This window comes from Sus scrofa, chromosome 4 (assembly GCF_054392235.1).
Source record: "Sus scrofa isolate SSC_HxYL_T2T_F1_AM1 chromosome 4, Sscrofa_HxYL_maternal_Yorkshire_Landrace_v2.0, whole genome shotgun sequence".
Taxonomy (NCBI): Eukaryota; Metazoa; Chordata; class Mammalia; order Artiodactyla; family Suidae; genus Sus; species Sus scrofa.
The window spans coordinates 16,916,470-16,938,301 of record NC_139386.1 but is presented as its reverse complement, the minus strand read 5'-3'; the positions used below and the strand labels follow the sequence as shown (position 1 = coordinate 16,938,301).

At 39.2% G+C, this 21,832-nt stretch overlaps 1 long non-coding RNA gene across 3 annotated transcripts in view; it reads right to left on the bottom strand.

Annotated features, from left to right (window-relative positions):
* LOC146403698 (uncharacterized) overlaps positions 1-15,135 on the bottom strand; it is a 225,233-nt gene extending 210,098 nt beyond the window's left edge. For all 3 annotated transcript variants that reach the window (XR_014843411.1, XR_014843412.1, XR_014843413.1), the window contains exon 1: positions 14,975-15,135. This is a non-coding gene — a long non-coding RNA (uncharacterized LOC146403698). The remainder of the gene's footprint in view (positions 1-14,974) is intronic.
* Positions 15,136-21,832: the final 6,697 nt, after the last annotated feature.

Genomic DNA, 21,832 nt, shown 5'->3' with positions numbered 1-21,832 from the left:
TTTAGATGGTATAATTGCAACACTGATAGTGAGGTAGTTTAATTTTACTTGAATTTGAAAATGTGCATTTGTGGAGTTCCCATCAAGGAGCAGTGGAAATGAATCCAACTAGGAACCATGAGGTTGCGGGTTCAATCCCGGACCTTGCTCAGTGGGTTAAGGATCGGGCATTGCCCTGAGCTGTGGTGGCACGGACGTGGCTCGGAGCTGATATTGCTGTGGTGTAGGCCTACAGCTGTTGCTACAATTGGACGCCTAGCCTGGGAACCTCCATATGCCATGGGTGTGGCCCTAAAAAGCAAAAAAAAAAATTAAAAATAAAAATAAAAATGCATTTGTAAGAACTTCATGTGAAAATGGAAATACAGTCTATAACGTTAAAGTTTATTAGGATCCTAACAGAGCCAATCTGTTTCAATGAACATGATGCTTTTTAAATTTTTAACTTTAAAGACACTTATGCCTTGAAGTCTTTTTAATTTTTCCACTCCCAATTCTTGCTTCTTCTATTTTTGTTTAAGTCAAAGAGTTCAGGGAGTCAAATTCGTTCGGATGGATGGATGATAAAATTAATAGGCTATTAGTCAAGGCAATATATACCCTAGTTACCTATGTAAAATTCCTTCTATTGTACAGTAACATGCAGACCCATTCAGGGAACACTGTAATGCATGGCACTGCATTGTCAGGATAACTATACAACCTTTACTCCACCAATACATTGTAAAGTATGAACTTCTGCAGTCTAAGATAGATGCCTAATTCTCTAGGGGGAGAATCATAATTACCTGCTTCCCTACCACCACTCCCTCAATCATAATTTATTGGTCAGTGCATGGTCACCACCAAGTCTGATCAGCCATAGTTCTTTCTTGGGATTTTCACTGGTGTTAAACTACCACTGTGGTGGTAGCTCCAAGATGCAAAACTGGAAACACATGAACAGAGGAAGTTAGAGAGAAAATACTGACATACAGAAAGCAGAGATGAGAGACAGAGAATTCCAATAGCAAAGTCTTTGGTTTCTAGTTTTCCCAAAGCCCAACTATTCCCAAAGCCCTGTCTCCCTCTCATAGTCTGGTTGCTCAATGCTACTTTGATTCTATGAGCTCATAAATTCTTCATCTTAGCCTATGAAAGTCCTAAATTTGGTTTTGACCAATTTCAACTATATATAGGGTCTTTTCTGAGTGTAATAGTTAGATACTGCTGTGTAACAAACCACTCCAAAATGTATTGCTCATAAGCTGGGAGGTTCTTCCACTCTCAGCTGGGCATTCCAAGATTTGTTGAAGCAACTGTTTTTCAATACCAAAACGGATAAATAGATGAAGCAATAATGGACAGTAAAAGCTTAGTCTCATAGGAAGAATAAAAGCAAGTATCATACTCACTGTTATCACATCTGAATAGTTTAAGGCAATGGTGTGAATTGGCTTATACTAGCTCAATGGTTAAATTTTCAGAAAGTTGTAAGATGGTTGTTAAATACAAACACTATTTTTTTTTTTTTGGTCTTTTTGCCATTTCTTGGGCCGCTCCCATGGCATATGGAGGTTCCCGGGCTAGGGGTCCAATCAGAGCTGTAGCTGCCAGCCTACGCCAGAGCCACAGCAATGTGGGATCCACGCCACATCTGTGACCTACACCACAGCTCACAGCAATGCTGGATCGTTAACCCACTGAGCAAGGGCAGAGATTGAACCCGCAACCTCATGGTTCCTAGTCAGATTCGTTAACCACTACACCACGACGGGAACTCCTACAAACACTATTTCAAAATGACATAAATTATGTGGAAACCAAATACCCGAAATTCACCATTTTCTAATTATTTGTATCATACATTACTATTACCTATGCTCTTGAAATTATCACTATCTCTGTAGTGAATATATCATATATTTAGTGATTACCCCAGTCACAGTGGTAGCTTGGAATGGGCCATGATGGGAGCATTTGTACTGGGAAATCAGCAAATGCTATGCTATAGGCTGAATGTTTATGTCTCCCTAAAGACATATGTTTAAATCCTACTTCCAATGTCATGTTATTTGAAGTGGCGCCTTTAGGAGGTTACTTAAGTAATGAGGATGGAAACCTTACAAATGGGATTAGTGTCCTTGTAAGAAGAGGGTAGACAGCTAACTACCTCTCCCTCACACATGTGAAAATACATAATAAGTCAGCCATCTGAAAGCCAGGAAAGTGCATTTTCATTCACCAAAAACCTGACCATGCTGGCACTCTGATCTTGGACTTTCAGCCTCTAGAACTGTGAGAAATAATTGTTCATTTAAGCCACCCAACTTGTGGTAATATGTGTTATAGCAGCCTAAACTAAGAAGTGCTATAAATCAAGGCTTTATCCCCCAAAAGAGCCAAATGTTAGAACATTTACCAGGATGCCACCATTTAAATTATTCAGATTAAGAAAGTGGTGCCTGATAAGATTCCCCTTTGTGGCGCAGCAGAAACAAATCTAACTAGGAACCATGAGGTGGCAGGTTCAATCCTTGGCCGTGCTCAGTGGGTTAAGGATCCAGCATTGCCATGAGCTGTGGTGTAGGTCACAGATGAGGCTCAGATCTGGCATTGCTGTGGCTGTGACATAGGCCAGCAGCTGTAGCTCTGATTGGACCCCTAGCCTGGGAATCTCCCTATGCTGCGAGTGAGCTTTTCATGTGCTTTTTAGACATCTGTTGATTTCCTTCATCAGCATCTTAGTTTTCAGAGCACGCAGGTCTTTTGTCTCTTTGGGTACGTTTGTTGTAGGTATTTTATTTTCTTTTATTCAATGGTCATTGGATCTACAAAGCATCATAATAAGTGAATTAAGTCAGAGAAAGACAAATGTGAGATATATGTGAAATCTAATAAAAATGAGACAAAAGCAATCATAAATCAGAAACAGACTCAAAAGATCTTGAAAAAAAACTTATAGTTACCAAGGGGAAGATATTGGGGGGAGGGATAAATTATGGAGTTGGGATTGACAAATATACACTACTATATGTAAGAGCACTGAATGTATAGCACAGGGCTCAAGACTATGTATTAACACCTAATCGGAAAAAGAATCAGAAAAGGAATACATATATGTATACATATAACTCATTTACTCTGCTGTACAGCTGAAGCTAACACAACTTTGTAAGTCAAGTATACTTCAATAAAATTTATTTTTTTTTAAAGTTACACAGAAAAAATAAAAAGTTAACCTAACAGCTGAGTTGGAGGATTACCCCTATCCCTAGGGTCAGACAAAGAATATTCCCCAATTCAGAAGCCCTTTGCAATATCTAGTAAATTTCTTTGGAAGAATGACTACTGCATCTCTCTCATTCTTTCTATGAACAAAAGCGATCGATAGTTATAGTGTTCTTCTTCTACCCTTTATGTCAATTATATGAGTCAGGTGGTGGAGGAAGCTGAACAAATTGTATTTTTTCATAGGTATCTGGATCTAGAGAAAACTACATTCAAACCTGACATAGAAGTCATTGCACAGCTACCCCCAATGAAGAAATCATCTTATATCATTGGCTGCAGGGAATGAGTTGAAGTTGTGAGCTGATTCCTTTTAGAACAGAATGAGTATGTCCCAAATATAGTAAAGAGGGAAAACAGAATCTTTTGTGCCAAGAAAGGTAAACGTAATGGCCATTACTGCTCTCTACCCGATATCTCCACTTTTTCCAGGCATTTGGCATGACTGTACGTCTCCAAATCCCTGAAGATGGATGTGACCAGACAACACGACTTGGCCAGAGCAATGTGAGCACCAGTGGCAAGGATAACCTTCAGAGCAGTGAACAATTTATCACTTCCAATTTTCTTCTTCAGCCATACTGACCAGCAATGGCTATTCTGTTCCCAACAGTAGCTATTTCATCAGCATGAATCCTGGAGAAAAGATGATGTGAATAAAAGCTCCCCACCAACTCAGAAGAACCCATAGCAGGAGCAAAAAATAAACCTTGTGGTTTTAAGCCACAGAGATTAGGACATAATCTAGCCCACTCTGACTGGTACAGCCACAACCACACTTTCTGGCAAAGCACACCCACAAGCAGATGAAGTTGTGTTATGTTTAGTTAGTCAAACACATGCCAAAGGATTTCCTATCACAGACCAAGCAATGCAACTGAAGACAGGAAAAGTTGCCAAATTCCACAAAATAGTTTAAGGAAATGTCAAAGCAATGAGTATTGGTGTGACCAAGTTCTGCTTCACTCAGGGCTGCTATTATATTGCCAAACATCAATATGTCAAAACTTTACATGACTTTGATCAGAAACTGAACTTATGGCTGGCAACATGCAATTCAACTGAGGAAAAAAAACAATCAAATAGGAAAATGTCAACATCAAAATTGAAGAAAAATGTGAGCAGCTTGGCTAGTGCAGAGGGTTTGGTGGAAAAACAAGTATGACTTTAAAAACAATTTGAAGGATATGGATGTGGAATATGAAGACATTTTACGAATACCTTAATAATATTGTATGGTTTCCTTCTTGGGTATACAAAAAAAATTGATATATGATACAAATTCACATCTAAATAAGTCATTAAAAGCTCTTTTAACAAGTATGAATCAAAACTCAAAGTGCTTAGAAGGCATTACATCAGTTTAATTAGCTGCACAGTCTTCTCCTTGGTGGTACACAAATAGAGTCTTTTTAAAATTCAGCTTAACATCACTAATTATTAGAGAAATGCAAACCAAAACTACACTAAGGTACCACCTCACACTGATCAGAATGGCCATCATCAAAAGGTCTATAAAAAATAAATTCTGGAGAGGGTGTGAAGAAAAGGGAACCCTCCTACATTGTTGGTGGGTAAGTAAGGTGGTGCAACTACTGTGGAGGACAGTATGGAGGTTCCTTAAGAAACTAAATATATAACTACCGTATGATCTGGCAATCCCACTCCTGTGCATCGATCTGAAGAAAACTATATTTGAAAAGACACATGCACCACAATGTTCATTGCAGCACTATGTACAATAGCCAAGACATGGAAACAACCTAAATGTCCATCAACAGAGGACAGGATAAAGATGTTGTACATATAAAAAATGAAATATTATTCAGCCATAAAAAATGAAATAATACCATTTGCAGCAACATGGATGAACCTAGAAATTACTTCTAAGTGAAGTAAGACAGAGAAAGACAAAACTCAAATGAGATCACTAAGATGTGGAATCTGATAAAACATGATACAAAAGAACTTAGAAACAGACTCAAAGATATAGAAACCAAACTAATGGCTACTAAAGGTGAAATGGGAGGTTGGAATTAACATATACACACTACTATGTATAAAATAGGTAACAAGGACCTACTATAAAGTACATAGAAATCTACTCAATATTCTTTAATAACCTATATGGGAAAAGAATCTGAAAAAGAATGGATATATGTATATATATATAACTGATTCACTTCACTGTACATCTGAAACTAAGACAGCACTGTAAGTCAACTACACCCCAATAAAAAAATTTTTAAATCAATTGTACCTTAAATGAACGTGTTTACAAAAGAGAGAGAGACTCACAAACATAGCAAACAAACTTACGGTTACCAAAGAGGAAAGCAGAGGGGAGGGATAAAGTAGGAATTGGGGAGGAACAGGTATATACTACTATGCATAAAATAGATTTAAGAAAACAAGGACCTACTGTATAGCACAGGGACCTATATTCAGCATCTTGTAATAACCTATAATGTAAAAGAATCTGAAAAACTGAATCACTCTATACCTGAAACATTTGTTTTTTTGTTTGTTTGTTTTTTGTTTTTTTTATTTTCCCACTGTACAGCAAGGGGGTCAGGTTATCCTTACATGTATACATTACAATTACAGTTTTTTCCCCCACCCTTTCTTCTGTTGCAACATGAGTATCTAGACATAGTTCTCAATGCTATTCAGCAGGATCTCCTTGTAAATCTATTCTAGGTTGTGTCTGATAAGCCCAAGCTCCCGATCCCTCCCACTCCCTCCCCCTTCCATCAGGCAACCACAAGTACCTGAAACATTTGTAAATCAACTATACTTCAATTTTTTAAAAGGCATTATTAAAAAAATCAATTGTATCTCACAATCAATAAAATGAATATTAGAGAAGTACTAATAGCCACTAATAATAATCATAGGATGCGCCAGATGATAAATTATCACAATATATATCCAAAAAAGTCATTTATAAGAGAAAACAAAATTTTAAAACATATTTCTGTGTGTATAATATGTAATATATACATACATTATGCATATATGCTAGAACTCATTTTAGGGTTTTTTCCAGATGAAGAATGGAGAGAAATGCTTTTCTATAAATACGCCGTCTTGGAAGTCCCAAAGGAGTAACATAGTAGATGGCTACACTTGGTATTTCTATTTTACCAACCACTAACTACGAATGGGAAGAGTGACCATAATTCTGCCCAGGAAACTTTTTAAGTAAATGTGATGAAATACCTTTGAAAGAAAAGACATTCTCTAACCCAAAGCATCACTCTGTCATGGGAGGCAAAAGACCCTTAGAGTCCTTCCAGAGTATCCTGGGTAAGCTGATATGTAGTGTCCTTATTCTGACTTGGGAAGCAGCCCAAGCTTTGGCAGTCTTACACATTCCACATTCAATCTGCTGTGTGAAGCATGAGCTGATATAGTCTTGTCTGGAAACAGAGGAGAGAAATTGATTTTCAAAGACAAATGCTTCAAGTCACACAGCCAGTGTAGAATTTCTCACTACAAGTTTCTCTGATTTCCTCCTTCTCTGAGGTTTTATGAGACCCAAGCTTGTGTCTTGTCCCTTAGCACCTAATTGTGTACTCCTATATTGGTCTCAAACATGGATTTCTTTTGTGCTAATGCCATGTAGTGTCTCCAACTCATGTCCCACTGCATTATACTGACACCCATCACCTCATGCTTATTAAATCTTAATATAAGGAAACAAACATTTCAATGCAAACATAAATTAGTATAAATGCTAACAACTTTCCCCAACATATGCTGCTTAGTCTGTACACTGGTTACATGTTTCAAAAATCCCTCTCTCACAATATTGGGACTATCTTTCAAGAATTTCATAATGCCAGCAATTAATATGTTTCAAATTGACGGAATTCTCACTGCAGAACTAGAATTATATCAGATATATAATATATAGGTACTGGACTGTACTATTCCTAAGAACTTAAAAGAAAATGGCAAACATTGATATGGAGTTTAAGAAAACCCTGGGGAGCTGGAAGATGAAATCTGAAGTTATAGGCACTAACAGTTAAACACTTAAAGTGATCATGTGTGAGTATGAACATTTGTGCAAATACATGTACCATACATTATGGTGGTTCAAGTGCAAACTTCCAATATCTGCACCACCACCCCCAACTCCCACTCCTGGTAAGGAATTTGTGAAAACCTTAGCTAGGTGAGATCCATGAGCCATCTACATCAGATCATCCAAGCTGCTAAATGCCTATTCCCAGGCACCATCCAAAATTTCTGGAGCCTCAGCTTGGATGCCCCCATAGCAGACCCTGGGAGAAGAATCATAAGGGAAATTGGGGCAAGATGGGAAAGAACCAGCACTAAATGTGTTATGAGCAGTCACTGCTTTGAACAAGTGGGTCTGAATCACTCTGGGTCTGGGAGATGGTGTTAAAGCCATAGTTCCCAAACACTTTGCTCCAACAACCCCTTTATACGCTTAAATTATTGAGAACTCCAAAAAGCTTTATTTGAGTTGTATTCACCGAGGCCTAACATATTAGATGTCGCAACCCTTTTTTTTTTTTTTTTTTTTTTTTTTTTCGCTTTTTAGGGCTGCGCATGCAGCATATGGAAGTTCCCAGGCTAGGGGTCGAATCGGAGATACAGCTGCCAGCCTACATCACAACTCACGGCAACGCCAGATCCTTAACCCACTAAGCAAGGCCAGGGATGGAACCTGCATCCTCATGGATGCAAGTCGTGTATCATTACCACTGAGCCACCACAAGAACTCCCCAAACTATTTTTTTAAACAAGAATTCACAAAGCATACATTCGTTTAGCTATCATAGGAATGACATTATCACCTCTAAGAAACTCCACCATACCCTTGTCAGAAAAATGAGTGAAAGGCAAATAATGTCTTCAAAATACTAGTTCAAAAATAAGTTTTGGGAGTTCCCGTCGTGGCGCAGTGGTTAACGAATCTGACTAGGAACCATGAGGTTGTGGGTTCGGTCCCTGCCCTTGCTCAGTGGGTTAACGATCCGGCGTTGCCATGAGCTGTGGTGTAGGTTGCAGACGTGGCTTGGATCCCGCGTTGCTGTTGCTCCGGTGTAGGCCAGTGGCTACAGCTCCAATTCGACCCCTAGCCTGGGAACCTCCATATGCCGTGGGAGCGGCCCAAAGAAATAGCAAAAAGACCAAAAAAAAAAAAAAAAAGTTTTGATCTCACACACCTAAAAGAATGTTGGCGTTTCCCAGAGCGCCACTGAACACACTGAGAACAGCTAGTCCAGAACACATCTCAAACATAGCATTTAAAAGATAAGGAACCACGGTGTTCATGTCCCAAGTTTCATTCATGATTGTTTGAGGATATGCTAACGCCCTGAAACTTTCAGGCTGCCATGCAAGCAGGCTGAGTAAGCCCCTACAGCCACAGGGAATGTCCAAGCAGAGAGTTGTAGGTGTTTGCAGTATGTAGCATGTAGTTCATAGTATGGAGTTTGTAGTATGGAGTCCCTGGGATGTACAGGAACAGGTGCTGCCCAGGGAATATGTGCAGTGTATTGACAGCATCTGCCACACCTGTAAACTATGTTTTAAACAAACTCTCTCTGTGATCGTCAATGCACAAGAAGAACTAAAAGCACAAGGGGCACAATCTCCTAGGCCCTAGGAGAACCAGCTCTGACTCCATCCAATTAGCACCCCTTGGTTTTCATCCTTATAGTCTACACTGTGATGGTTATAGTTTCATACCAGAGCAGTCAATATTACTTCTAGAGTATGATCAGGTTCTCAGACTGCTCAGTTCATACTTTATTAACTAGAGAGTGGTTCTCAAGTTTATTTTTATGAGATTTTGATTTCTTCCAATATGCTCTACAAAAATTCTAGTACCTGTCATGAGTAATTCCAGAATTTGCTGCTCCATTAATTCACTATGAAAACTCAACCCTGTCTCTCCTTCAATATCTAGTAAGCCATGTCTCTTGTCCCTGCTAGGAGGGAAGATAAATTTATAGCCTCTGGTATTTGGGTAGAAATAATATCTTCCAGATTGGGGCCAAGAAGAAAATGATTCCTCATTATGAAGAAATATGGTTGTCAGCCTCTGACATACTACTGTTTGTCCTAGAGAAGGGAATTGATGGTTTCTAACATCTTCCATTCTAGTTCACAAAAGTAGTAAAGGAAACAAGATTCAAATCAGGCCCTCTTTGTTCAGAAATGAGTGAATATCCAGGTTGAAATCTACTCCATAGTTTGTAATGACCTATAGGGGAAAAAAAAGAATGGATACACATACATATATCCATTTGCTATAGTAAAGTGATTCACTTTGCTGTACACCTAAAACTAATACAATACTGTAAGTCAACTACCATAAATTTTTTTATTATTTTTTTAATTTTTTTTAATTTCCCCAATACATTCTTTTTTTTTTTCTATCATATGGCATGGTAAGTGCCTTGTCTTACAGAACCCAGGCACACAAGCATGGAGACTGGTGCAGGAACAGGAGAGGCCATCGTCTTCTGGAGGCTACTGGAACCAGTTCACAAGAGTTGAGTGTGCACATTTCTTTCCAACTCTACTAATAGCAATGTCTTTGTGGTAGCTTGGGACCAGCCACAGAATGAATACTGGGAATATTTACACTATAAACATTGGTAACACACACATACACAAATTTTTTTAAAGAGAGACAGTGGTTAAACATTTACCAACATACCACAGGTAATAAATCCCAGTAAGGTGAGGCTCTGCTGGCATAAGCAGTGATCTTCTGCTGCTTTTTCAAGCTTCTGTGCCCTCCCATCTATCCAGGACAAACACGGCTCCTTCAGAGGTCTTGAGATATTGGAATGGTCTACTCACAGATCCCTCGGTAATGCCTTCACATTTCTAATATCTGGTCTCTGTAGCTCAGTGGGTCCTAAATACACAGAGATTCGCCAGGCCCTCTCTTGGGAGCCACAGTCACTGCCAGGGCACTAAAGGTCTAATGGAAAAATCAAAACATCGCTATTTCTCAGATCCTCATCCCGTTGGATGCAGGAGAACCCCTTCCCCCAAAGAACCCCACCCAATCGGTCCTAGAATATGAAGAGCATCTATAGAGTCCCTGGTTACTCTCTATCCACACAAGGTTGGGGAGAGAAGACAGTCCAACCACTGTGCTCGTTCTGGTAAAAAGAACTCATCACTCTCATTCCAGGTAACACTTCCTTCTTTGAAAATTCTATGACCTGACCCTAGAGTCACTGATTTTTTTTTTTTATTATTAGTCAAAGAAAGACTAGAACTCAGAAAACTGGCTATGGATTATCAGAAAGGTCTTATACTATATCCTCATTCAGTTTCTCTCCATCTCCAAGAGATAAGTTAGAGATACCATTCTCAGATATGAGGGTGAAATACGAAGAAAGTGATGGGCCAGGAAGTTGAGCATCCACAGAACATGGTAGAACAGGACTAACTCCATCCTCAAAATGAACTATAATTTATATGCCACAGAGCATGGGTCCTTCTGGATGGAAAACAGTTGTGGTCTAAGAATTGTTCTGCTACTCTGTTTTCACAGAATGGAAGGCCAAAAGTTTCTGAGAAACAATTTTAATTTTTCCATCAAATCATGAATTATAGTATACTTGCATGGTTGTGTGATCAGGAATGGCTGCCCTCTATGAAATATGCCATTGGGTATACTGACCATGAAAAGTAACTGCCTTGACCAAAAAAAAAGAGTGGCCAAAACAGTGTTTGGAATCTTTCCACTGTCCTGAATCATTGGCACAGCCTCTGTCTCCCTCTATAGGCCATAGCTCACACATCTGGATATTAATCAATAAATGGAAATCTGTACTAAACAAAGGTGGCTAAGAATGTGGCAAAACTGGTATCTGTCTCAGGAAATCAGATGTCCCTGTAAACACAGGCCATGACTAAGGGGGCTCTGCAGTATCTCTTTCATACTTAGCTATGACTTTGAAGCAAATAGCTTTTCTGTTAATGGGCAAGATCAGAAAGATCAAAGAAAGCACTAAGTTTGACTCAGAAGGAAAAGAAAGGAGCAAAGTAATAAATTTGCAAGAAAAGCGAGACTCAGGTAGGATGGTTAAATACACAATTCATCCACCCTCACAAAAAAAAAAAAAAGAAAGAAAGAAAGAAATCCATACACTCTGGGCAAAAATGATGTCTCAGTAAGATCCCCGTTCTGATTACACTCCTAGGGGCTTGTTAAATTAATAGATGAGCTGATTTCAGTCCACACCATAATAGAACAGTGCGCCAGGCTCATCCCCGCCTAGGCTGTCATAGCAGAAGCTGCAGCACATTACAGAGCCATCTGACAGCTGTCATCAGAAACTAAGTAGAGAGAGATCTGCAGATGTGGAGTTCCCATCGTGGCGCAGTGGTTAACGAATCCGACTGGGAACCATGAGGTTGCGGGTTCCTGCCCTTGCTCAGTGGGTTAACGATCCGGCGTTGCCATGAGCTGTGGTGTAGGTTGCAGACGCGGCTCAGATCCCATGTTGCTGTGACTCTGGCATAGGCCGGAGGCTACAGCTCCAATCTGACCCCCAGCCTGGGAACCTCCATATGCTGCAGGAGTGGCCCAAGAAATAGCAAAAAGACAAAAAAAAAAAAAAAGAGAGAGAAAGAAAAAGAGAGAGAGAGAGAGATCTGCAGATGTGTTTCACGTGGTGTATCCTTGCCTCTCACAAGGAAAACCTGGCTAAGCTTTCCAACACCACGTCTGAGAGTCACACCCATCCAGTGGCCGAGACCCCAGGGCTGCTCTCTATGATCAACCCAAACAGAAAAAAAGGAACCAAGCATCTCAGAGGTTTGCCCTCATGTACAGGTTTGTGAGCATCTATATGTTTAAAGCTTGATATTAAAGAATTACAAGGGGGGGGAGGTTCATATATAGATGAATAGACTCTACTTTCAAACATTTGTCTAGACAGTACGCCTCCATTTCAACAAATACCTTCTTGACACCACGGAAGATATCTCAAAAGGCAGTGATTCTCCCCTTTCGAAGAATATTCTAGGTAAACAAACTTCTCTCCAAAAGCAATAATTTAGTCACTTCTTAGAGTCTGATTGAAATTTTAGGGCAACAGCAAACCACTGACAAGAATGTATAGAAGTATGCTTAAAAGTAAAGGGTAAGGGACAATGTGGCATTTAAGAGTCAGAACTGGGTGTGAATGCCAAATCTATCATCTACTAGCTGTGGACTTAGGGCAAGGTATATAACACATCTGTGCTTTCATGTTTCATGTAGAAAATAATGCCTACCCTTTGGTCTGAGATATGAGGATTAAATATGATAATGCACTGAACACTTAGCATGGGTCTGAGAACACTTAACAAATGATACTCACTGCTATATGCCATGTGCTCAAGTTCCAAAAATGAATATTAAATATGATAATGCACTGAACACTTAGCATGGGTCTGAGAACACTTAACAAATGATACTCACTGCTATATGCCATGTGCTCAAGTTCCAAAAATGAATAGGAAAAAAGTCAGTGCTCTTGAGAATTAAGAATCTCATAATAACCTATGTTATCCTAAGAGGTCAGATTAGAAATTTAAGTCTCAAGAAAGTGTGGAAGGATTTTGTCAACAAATTTTGGGGTATCTGACCAATCTCTAGGACTCATCCCATTCACAGGAGTGGCCTCCAGCAGTCACATCTGTTTCATAGAGTTTTTCCCTTCTGTCTGTAGCTTAGTGAACTCACTCAGAGGAGGACGCTTGACCCAGGCCAGGACAACAAGTTCTTGTCTCCCAGAAATTTAGAATCTCAACCAAGAGCATTCAGTGAGTTTCCATGGGTGGCCTGGAACAATAAGATGTTGCCCTAAGAACAAGCATATGGAATGGAGAAGAGAAAGCCTTCAGAGGGAGGGAATAACTCAGCAGACACAGACAAAGAGGAGAATAGAGGTGGAGAAAGTGGATTTCCATTCCAGAGGCCTGTGTTCTACTTTTAGGTTCCTTCAAACAACCCTACACACAAAATGAAGATTTCCCTTTTCTTGTTGATACCAGAGCAAGTTAACTTTATTACTCTCTCAAAGATTTTGTCAGGTGCAAAGTTTAGCCTCTTGGCCAACAAAATGATTGATTGAAACAAAGGAGCCAGAGAAAATATAAAGGCCACAGGCTCCAATGCTTCTTGTCTTAACCAAACAGGTTATTCATTAAACTTCCTTCAGTAGAAAGGTTAGACCTTAATACACCCATGTCACCCAAACTCAGGCCAAATTTCTCCTCTGAATGCTATAAAGCCAATTGCATACTAGAATTTAATCATCACTATTATCATAAGAATTCTTCATTGAACATCTACTGGGGAATCAAGCAATACACTGTTTTATACACAATTGTTTTTTATAATCCTTATAACAACCTTATGTTACTCTCATTTTGAATACTAGGAAACTAAGTCTCCGAGAGTTTAAGTGACTAATCCAGAGATTTACAGAGAGGGGAAGAACCAAAGACTGTTGGATTCTACACAAAACTTGAGCTCTTTTCTACCGTGTCTCTAATAGCTCTTTGGAAGTATCTCACAGCTCTTCACAACAGATTCAAAGTAAAATCACCTGACTGGAGGTGACGTAGGATGACCCAAGTTCGACTCCTAGTTTCGTCTTCACAGGCAGTCATTTAAAACCCTCTTGCACTTAATTTCTTCATTATCAGACTCAGGGCAAGAAGACCTGCCTACTTACACAACCAAAATTGTGGAGAGGATGAAGCAAGATGATATATGTGATAGTATAGCATCAATATTGAAGAATGATGCCAATAATTACATTAGGCTTATCATTTAGACTTTATGGTTTCAGTATTTATAGAGTTAGGACAAAAAAACACCTGAACTACAATCTATCCAGAGTCTTAATGATGTTTAAATGAGATGTGAAAATGTTAGAAATTCTCAAGGGCAATGAAAATTTAAGGGATTCGCATATTGAGTTAACTTTGAATCTCTTGCTTGATTTTCTTGGACTGTTTCAGTACAGATATAGTTCATGACCTCCTAAAGTGTAGTTCTTAGAGAAGAAAGAGGAAGTTTAAGAAAATAACAGCAGGTATGAAGCTGTAAACATAAAGGTAATTTCTTTCATGTAAATGTCCTAATCTCCTATTAATCATCTCTGACTTTACCTGAAGCCTTGTTGGAACCCTTTTGCAGCCATTTCCTATGGCCTCAAGCAGCTTTACATTCACCCTTGTATGAAATTGCAAGACAAGTCCTTGCTTCCACACCAGCAATCCCCTCAAGACTACATATTGATGGATAGCAAGGTAGCTTGTAAAGTGCCAGACACTTGGCTTTTTTAGTGTAATGTAAGTGCCAGACATTAAACTTCTGATTGCCAAAACATCCACTTCAAAGACATCCATCTCCAATAAACACAGTGCCAGTCACACAACTAGATAAAGAGCCAGGCCACCCCACCCATGAAAGTTCCCTTTTTAGAAAGCCCTGTGTGACCTACATAATTGACCCTTTGAGTGACCCTGTTTTTCCTTTCTCAAACTTTAATTCCTGCCCTATTTTAAATGTGCCAATAAAAAGTGAACCTGAGAACCCTGGGTACATGACTCATGGGGAATTCTCTCTCCCCCTCTACCTGGGGCCCCACTCTACCACAATGTTAGAGACTTAAATAATACAAACGCATTAACTTACAGTTCTGGAGGCTCAAAAGGAAAATCCATTTCTTTACATTTTCCAGCTTGTAGAGGCACCCACATTCCTTAACTCACAGCCCCCCTTTCTCCATCTTTAAAACCAGCAACGCCGCATCTCTCTGAGTGTTAGCCTTCACTCACGTCTCCTTCTAACTCAGTGTTTTCCGCCTTCCTCTTCCCCTTTTAAACGTTCGTAATTACATTGAACACACCTGGATAATCCAGGCTACTCCTGCTCTACTTAAATTACACCTTAATTCTATCTGCAACCTTAACTATCCTTTGCCATGAAACCTAACATATTCCCAGATTCCACAGTAGGATTTGAATATCTCTGAGGGCCATTACTCTAATTACCACAGTGACATTTAAGCAAAAACCTAAAGGATGTAAGGAAGCAAACTTTGTGGAAATTTGGGAAGAAGAGCTTTCCAGATGGAAAAGTGAGAGCCAAGGCACTTATGTGTGTGGGTTCTCAAACACTCAACTGAAAGCCTTTACACAGTGGTAATGTTTTGAGAAAACCCAAAACACAGCAGGAAATGGATTCCCCCCCCCCAAAAAAAGGTAAGGTATAATAAATTAGAAATGCAGAACTTTGTTTTTTTTTTTTCCAGAGAATTTAAACCATTTATTTCCCTTACTGAGAAAAACTGGGAAACCTAAAGATAATTGCTTAAAATTCACAGCTACCAGAGTAACAAGCTGTTTTATCACTTTGTTGCAAAATCTCACAGAATTGCAGAACCTAACTGTTGGAAGAGACTCTGAGACATCTTATATCTTAAGTGTGTAATACATGACACCCAGTAGATGCTCAGTAATTATTTTCCAAATACCCTCAGATTAAATATGAGAATTGTAACACTGTTACTCCTTCACAACCATTTATAGGATCCAATCCTCTCTCTTTTTTCCATTTATTCCATGGAAGCTACCATATTCCTACATGACCTCATGCTTCTACCAATGTCGGTTTATCCCACTGTGAGCATCTAGCTCAAGCTCATCTTTATCAGAGCTTTCTCCTAGGGTTTTGAACCTGGGACCACAAAGGAGTCTCTACCTTCTGACAGAAGTTTTAAGGTATATCATTCAGGAGCTTCCCTGAGAGATTATAAAGCTGCAGCCCAGAGAGGTGCAGGTGAGGCAGTGAATCTGACTCATCGAACACCTGAACCTAATTGTTTCTGAGCCTCTGATGAATTCTCTGTTCTTCTCAAGTTGTGTTTGTCAACATTTTCTTGGAATGCATGAGCCAACTAAATACACATCATTGTACTTCTCTAACTAACAGCTTAGTTACTTGCAGTGTTAAACCCATAGAGTGAAAAACTGAAAGCCAGGGATTAAGGAGGGGGGACAGTATCTACTATTCACAGGTGATATCCATAATTAGTGAGCGAGCCAGGATCATCAGTCCAAGCAATCATCATTTATCATACAGATTACTGCTTCCTGTGGTACCAAGGATAAAACCAAAATGGAGTTGCAGGTGTGGCACAATGGTATACTCAACATCTCTGGAGCACCAGGATGTGGGTTCAATCCCTGGCCTAGCACAGTGGGTTAAAGGGTTCAGCATGGCTGCAGCATGGGCCACAACTGTGGCTTGGATCTGATCCCTAGCCCAGGAACTCCATAAGCTGCATGACAAAAAAAATAAATAAATAAAAGCAAACCTTTTATTTATCATGCAGTGCTCTATAATGCTTACTTTGCTGACTTCACAAGTCCTCATTCAATGTATTCCAGCCACACAGCTCTTCTTTCAGTTCCCAAAAGTTGAGTCCTTACTCTAAGATCCCTTATGTAGCTATGCCCTTATTCTGGAATGTTTTTCCCTTGACTCTACATAACCAGTTCCTTCTTATCCTTCATCTTCCTGCCTTCTTGTGAGGCCTTCCTTCAGCACCTGTTAAAAAGAGTTTCCCTCCCTCTCATCACTACCTCAGCACTTTGTATTTTTCATAGTAGTTTACCTATTGTAAGCAATTTGGAGTTTGTAATTAAAATGGTGTTGCTATTTTTAATCATTTTTATCATCATTTCTTTTTTGTCTTTTATCTTTTTAAGGCCACACCCGCGGCATATGGAGTTTCCCAGGCTGGGGTCTAATCGGAGCTATAGCTGCCGACCTACACCAGAGCCACAGCAAGGCCAGATCCAAGCCACATCTGTGACCTACACCACAGCTCATGGCAATGCCGGACCCTTAACCCACTGAGCAAGACCAGGGATTGAACCCGCAACCTCACGGTTCCCAGTTGGATACATTTCCACTGCACCACAACGGGAACTCATTTTAAATTCTATTAGAGTATAGTTGATTTACTGTGTTGTGTCAATTTCCAATGTACAACATAGTGACCCGGTCATACATATATATATACATTCTTTTTCTCATACTATCTTCCATCATGTTCCGCCCCAAGAGTTGGATATAGTTCCCTGTGCTGTATAGTAGGACCTCCTAAACATAATAGTTTGCATCCACCAACCCCAAACTCCTCATCCATCCCACTTCCTACCCCGTCCCCCCAGAAACCATAAGCCTGCTCAAAAAAATCTCTCAGTAGACTGTAAACTCCTTGTGGGCAGGGAATTTGTGTTCCTCACGCTGCATACCCAGGACCCAGCCAAACCTAGCATTCAACACAACTCCTCATTTTCTCTCATACACTACTTCCAATCTATTCGCAAATCCTGTTGGCTTTACCTTACAAATATATTTCAAATATGGCTATGTCTTTCAACCTCAGCCACTGCTCTTGTAGTCCACATTAACACAATCTCTCACTTGGGCTAAAGTACTTGCCTCCTTGAGGGTGCTCCTGCTTCCTCTATTGGTCTCCTAAAGTCTATGACTCCAAGGCAAAGGCTCTCTTAGAGATTTTCTTAAAACAAAAATCATATCATGTCTTTGCCCTCTTTAAAACCTAGTGTCTTTCTATTAATAAAATAAAATTATCCAAAACTTGGAAATAAGACAAGAAAATGTGCTTTCAATATAAGGCATTGTTTGACAGACTTACCAAAGAATTTTTTCATTAACAAAGAAGACACTTTGTCTTTGCTATTTACTTTTTTGATTAGAGCCCAAATTCTGTGAAGTTCCATGTTAACTTGCAGATTTCTCTCTAATAGAAAAGAAAAGCACAAAGTTATTGTTGTATTCCCCTGCAGGATAGTAACCAGTGTATATATATTAGCAAATTTACTTTAGCGTGTCTTTGAATGCCTGTCTATATAAATCTCCATTCCTCCAGGTTTTTTTTTTCCGTGTGTGTGTGTGTGTGTGTGTGTGTGTCTGTGTGTGTCTGTGTGTGTTTCTGTGTGTCTGTGTGTCTGTGTCTTTTTAGGCCCACATCCACAGCATATGGAAGTTCTCAGGCTAGGAGTCAAATCCGAGCTGTAGCTGCCGGTCTACACCACAACCACAGCAACTCCAGATCTGAGTCTTGTCTGTGACCTACACCACAGCTCACAGCAACACCAGATCCTCATCCCACTGAGTGAGGCCAGGGATCGAACCCATGTCCTCATGATGCTAGTCTCTTTCATTAACCACTGAGCCATGACAGGAACTACCCTCCAGTTTTCTTTCGAACCAGCTTTACCACTGTATTGATTCCATCATTAATTAATTAGTTTTGTACATTATTTGATACATGTTCATTTTTCATGCATGAGTCACCTTTCTACATTTTTGAAATTAAACCTGACAGCTTTGAAGGTCTCACCAAGATGTCCAAGTAGAGTTGCTTGTTGGAACCAGTGAAACTGCAATCCTCCCCTCAAAAAAAGGCAGGGGGTACCTAATAGGTATTTTAAGCCCAGACATGTTTTTTGGTCCTGAAATGACTCCCCAAAAGCACTATATCTTAGTCTGTTTGGGCTGCAATAACAAAGTATCATAGACTAAGTGACTTCTAAATAAACAGATATTCCTTACAGTTCTGGAGGCTGAGAAATTGGGGACCAAGGTGCCAGCAAATTCAGCATCTTGTAAGGACAAGGACATGTCTTTGGTTCATAGATCGCACCTTCTCACTGAGTCCTCAGGTAGAGGACGTGAGGCATCTCTCTTGGGCCCCTTTTATATGGGCACTAACCTCATCGTTGAGGACTCCATCCTCAGGACCTAATCAGCACCTAAAAGCCCCAGCTCCTCATACCATTGCCTTGAGGGTTAGGATTTCAACGTATGAATTTTGAGGGAACATAAACCATACATATCACACTAGAAATTTAAACCGTACATATCACACTAGAAATTTATCTTTGTTGAATTTTTAAAATTTTCTATAACTGTTTTTGTTTTCATTTCTAGTGCTTAGCCAGGTTTGGCTTTGGTTTCACAATGCCCTATATTTGTTCAGTTGGATTATTTTGCTTTGCATCACATGCAAGACTGAACCCTGGACTACAAGCTTAATACATTACTTATTAGAATAATAATAACATTGCCTAATACTTGTTGAATGCCTATTATGTTCCACTGCGATTCTTTTATATGTATGAATTATTTAATCCTCATAACAACCCCCATGAATAAGAATTATTATTTTCATTTGACAGATGACAATAATACATATACACATATACTTTTATCTTATCTCATTTACAAAGCAATTATATACATGTTTTTGCTTCATCTTGAGAAAGTATATAAAATTGGGATCGAATACTCGGCACAAATGAATCTTTCCACAGAAAAGAAAACCATGGACAAGGAGAACAGACTTGTGGTTGCCAAGGGGGAGGGGAGGGAGTGGGATGGATTGGGAATTTGGGATTAATAGATGCAAACTGTTGCCTTTGGAACAATTCTTATTCTTCTTTTACAGATGAGGAAATGGAGATTTAGATGGTAGATAGCTTAGCCAAGATCCCAGGTTTTCTTCCTCCAACTCTAGTATTTTTGCTTCCAGACTACACTCTCTCAATATCAAAGCAAAAAATAAACAAGATATCAACACAATTTAAAAATAAATACAAAAAAATTAAGTACTATACCCAGTACAGAAATTATTTTATAATAAAGAGCCAATTCTAAAGGATAAACAAAACTTTCTCCTACATTTATAATAAAAACACAATGTACTATTAAAAAGAATCTCTTTAAATTACCCTGAGCAGCCAAAGATGTTTTCTAAACTATTATGTGTTCAAAATATCAGGAGCCACTTTAAGCAACCCCTGAAGCAAACCAAGAAAAAAAAAAAAATCACTCTTTTTTTTTTTTTTTTTTAATATTTTGACAGGCTACCAATGTTGTTTCTAAGAAATTATGGTTCCAACTTGTGAGCGCTCCAAAGGGGTTTCGATTAAAAGAAATAACTTTTTGCAGGATTTAAAAATTAATGTTCACCAGACCTCTTGCCAATTCCCCAGGAAGAAATAATAAAGGTCCAAAAATATGCCGAACATTATATTCAAGCAATGTGTTAGTCTGAGCGGAATGAATATAATAACCCAAGAAAATGGGATCTGAATTACGCTAGAAGAATCTTCAGATCCACCATGGAATTCTGCTCTATGTTGTCATCATAAATGATATTTAGAGATTCCTGTAAAGGCAAAGCAAGATTTATGACTTCAGAGTCCTGACACTAAAAGTGCTTATATTTATCAAGAGCGGGGTTGAAATCTACGAAAACTGGAATGACCTCAAATGGTTAGGAACCTATGAACCTACCTCCCACTCTCTTACAGAAAAAACCACTGAGTGGTGAAAGGCCATCTATTTGGATGGCGAGTGTTCTCTGATTTCTTCCACGCTCTCTAATTATATCCTAAACACTTCTGCTACTTCTGGAATATTTTTTGACTATGGTGTTAAAAGTTCTTGTCCCAGTTTTTTCCTCAAATTATAAACCCATCGCTCTGCTTTCAGCTATCAAAAAATAAATATATTGGAGTTCCCGTCTTGGCGCAGTGGTTAACGAATCCGACTAGGAACCATGAGGTTGCGGGTTTGATCCCTGCCCTTGCTCAGTGGGTTAACGATCCGGCGTTGCCATGAGCTGTGGTGTAGGTTGCAGACGCGGCTCGGATCCCGCGTTGCTGTGGCTCTGGCATAGGCCGGTGGCTACAGCTCCGATTCAACCCCTGGCCTGGGAACCTCCATATGCCGCGGGTGCGGCCCAAGAAATAGCAACAACAACAACAACAACAACAAAATATATATATATATATATATATATATATATATATATATATATATATATATATATATGTAATCATTGTATGTTAGGCTTTTCCTTCCCTAGATCCAAGATATTTAGAAGGACAATCTCTTTCTACTGCCAATATGCCTATTTGTATATTGTGAAGTAAATGAATGATTTTACACACACATACTCACACACACATAAAATTTCTGATAAAAGTTAATTCACATTTTTATGTGTTTATTAAAGTATAATTGATGTACAATATTGTGCCAATTTCTGCTATACAGCAAAGTGACTCAGACATATATATATGTATACATACTCTTTTTCTCATATCCTCCCCCATCATGTTCTATCCCAAGAGACTGGATATATTTCCCTCTGCTGTACAATGGGACCTCATTGCTTATCCATTCTAAATGTAATAGCTTGCTTCTACCACCCCCAAACTCCCAGTCCATCCCACTCCCTCCTTCCTCCCCTTGGCAGCCACATGTCTGTTCTCTGTGTCTATGAGTCTGTTTCTCTTCTGGGGATATGTTCATTTGTGCCATATTTTAGATTCTACATATAAGTGATATCTTATGGCGTTTGTCTTCCTCTTTCTGACTTACTTCTTCACTTAGTATGAGAATCTCTAGCTACATCCTTGTTGCTGCAAATGGCATTATTCTGTT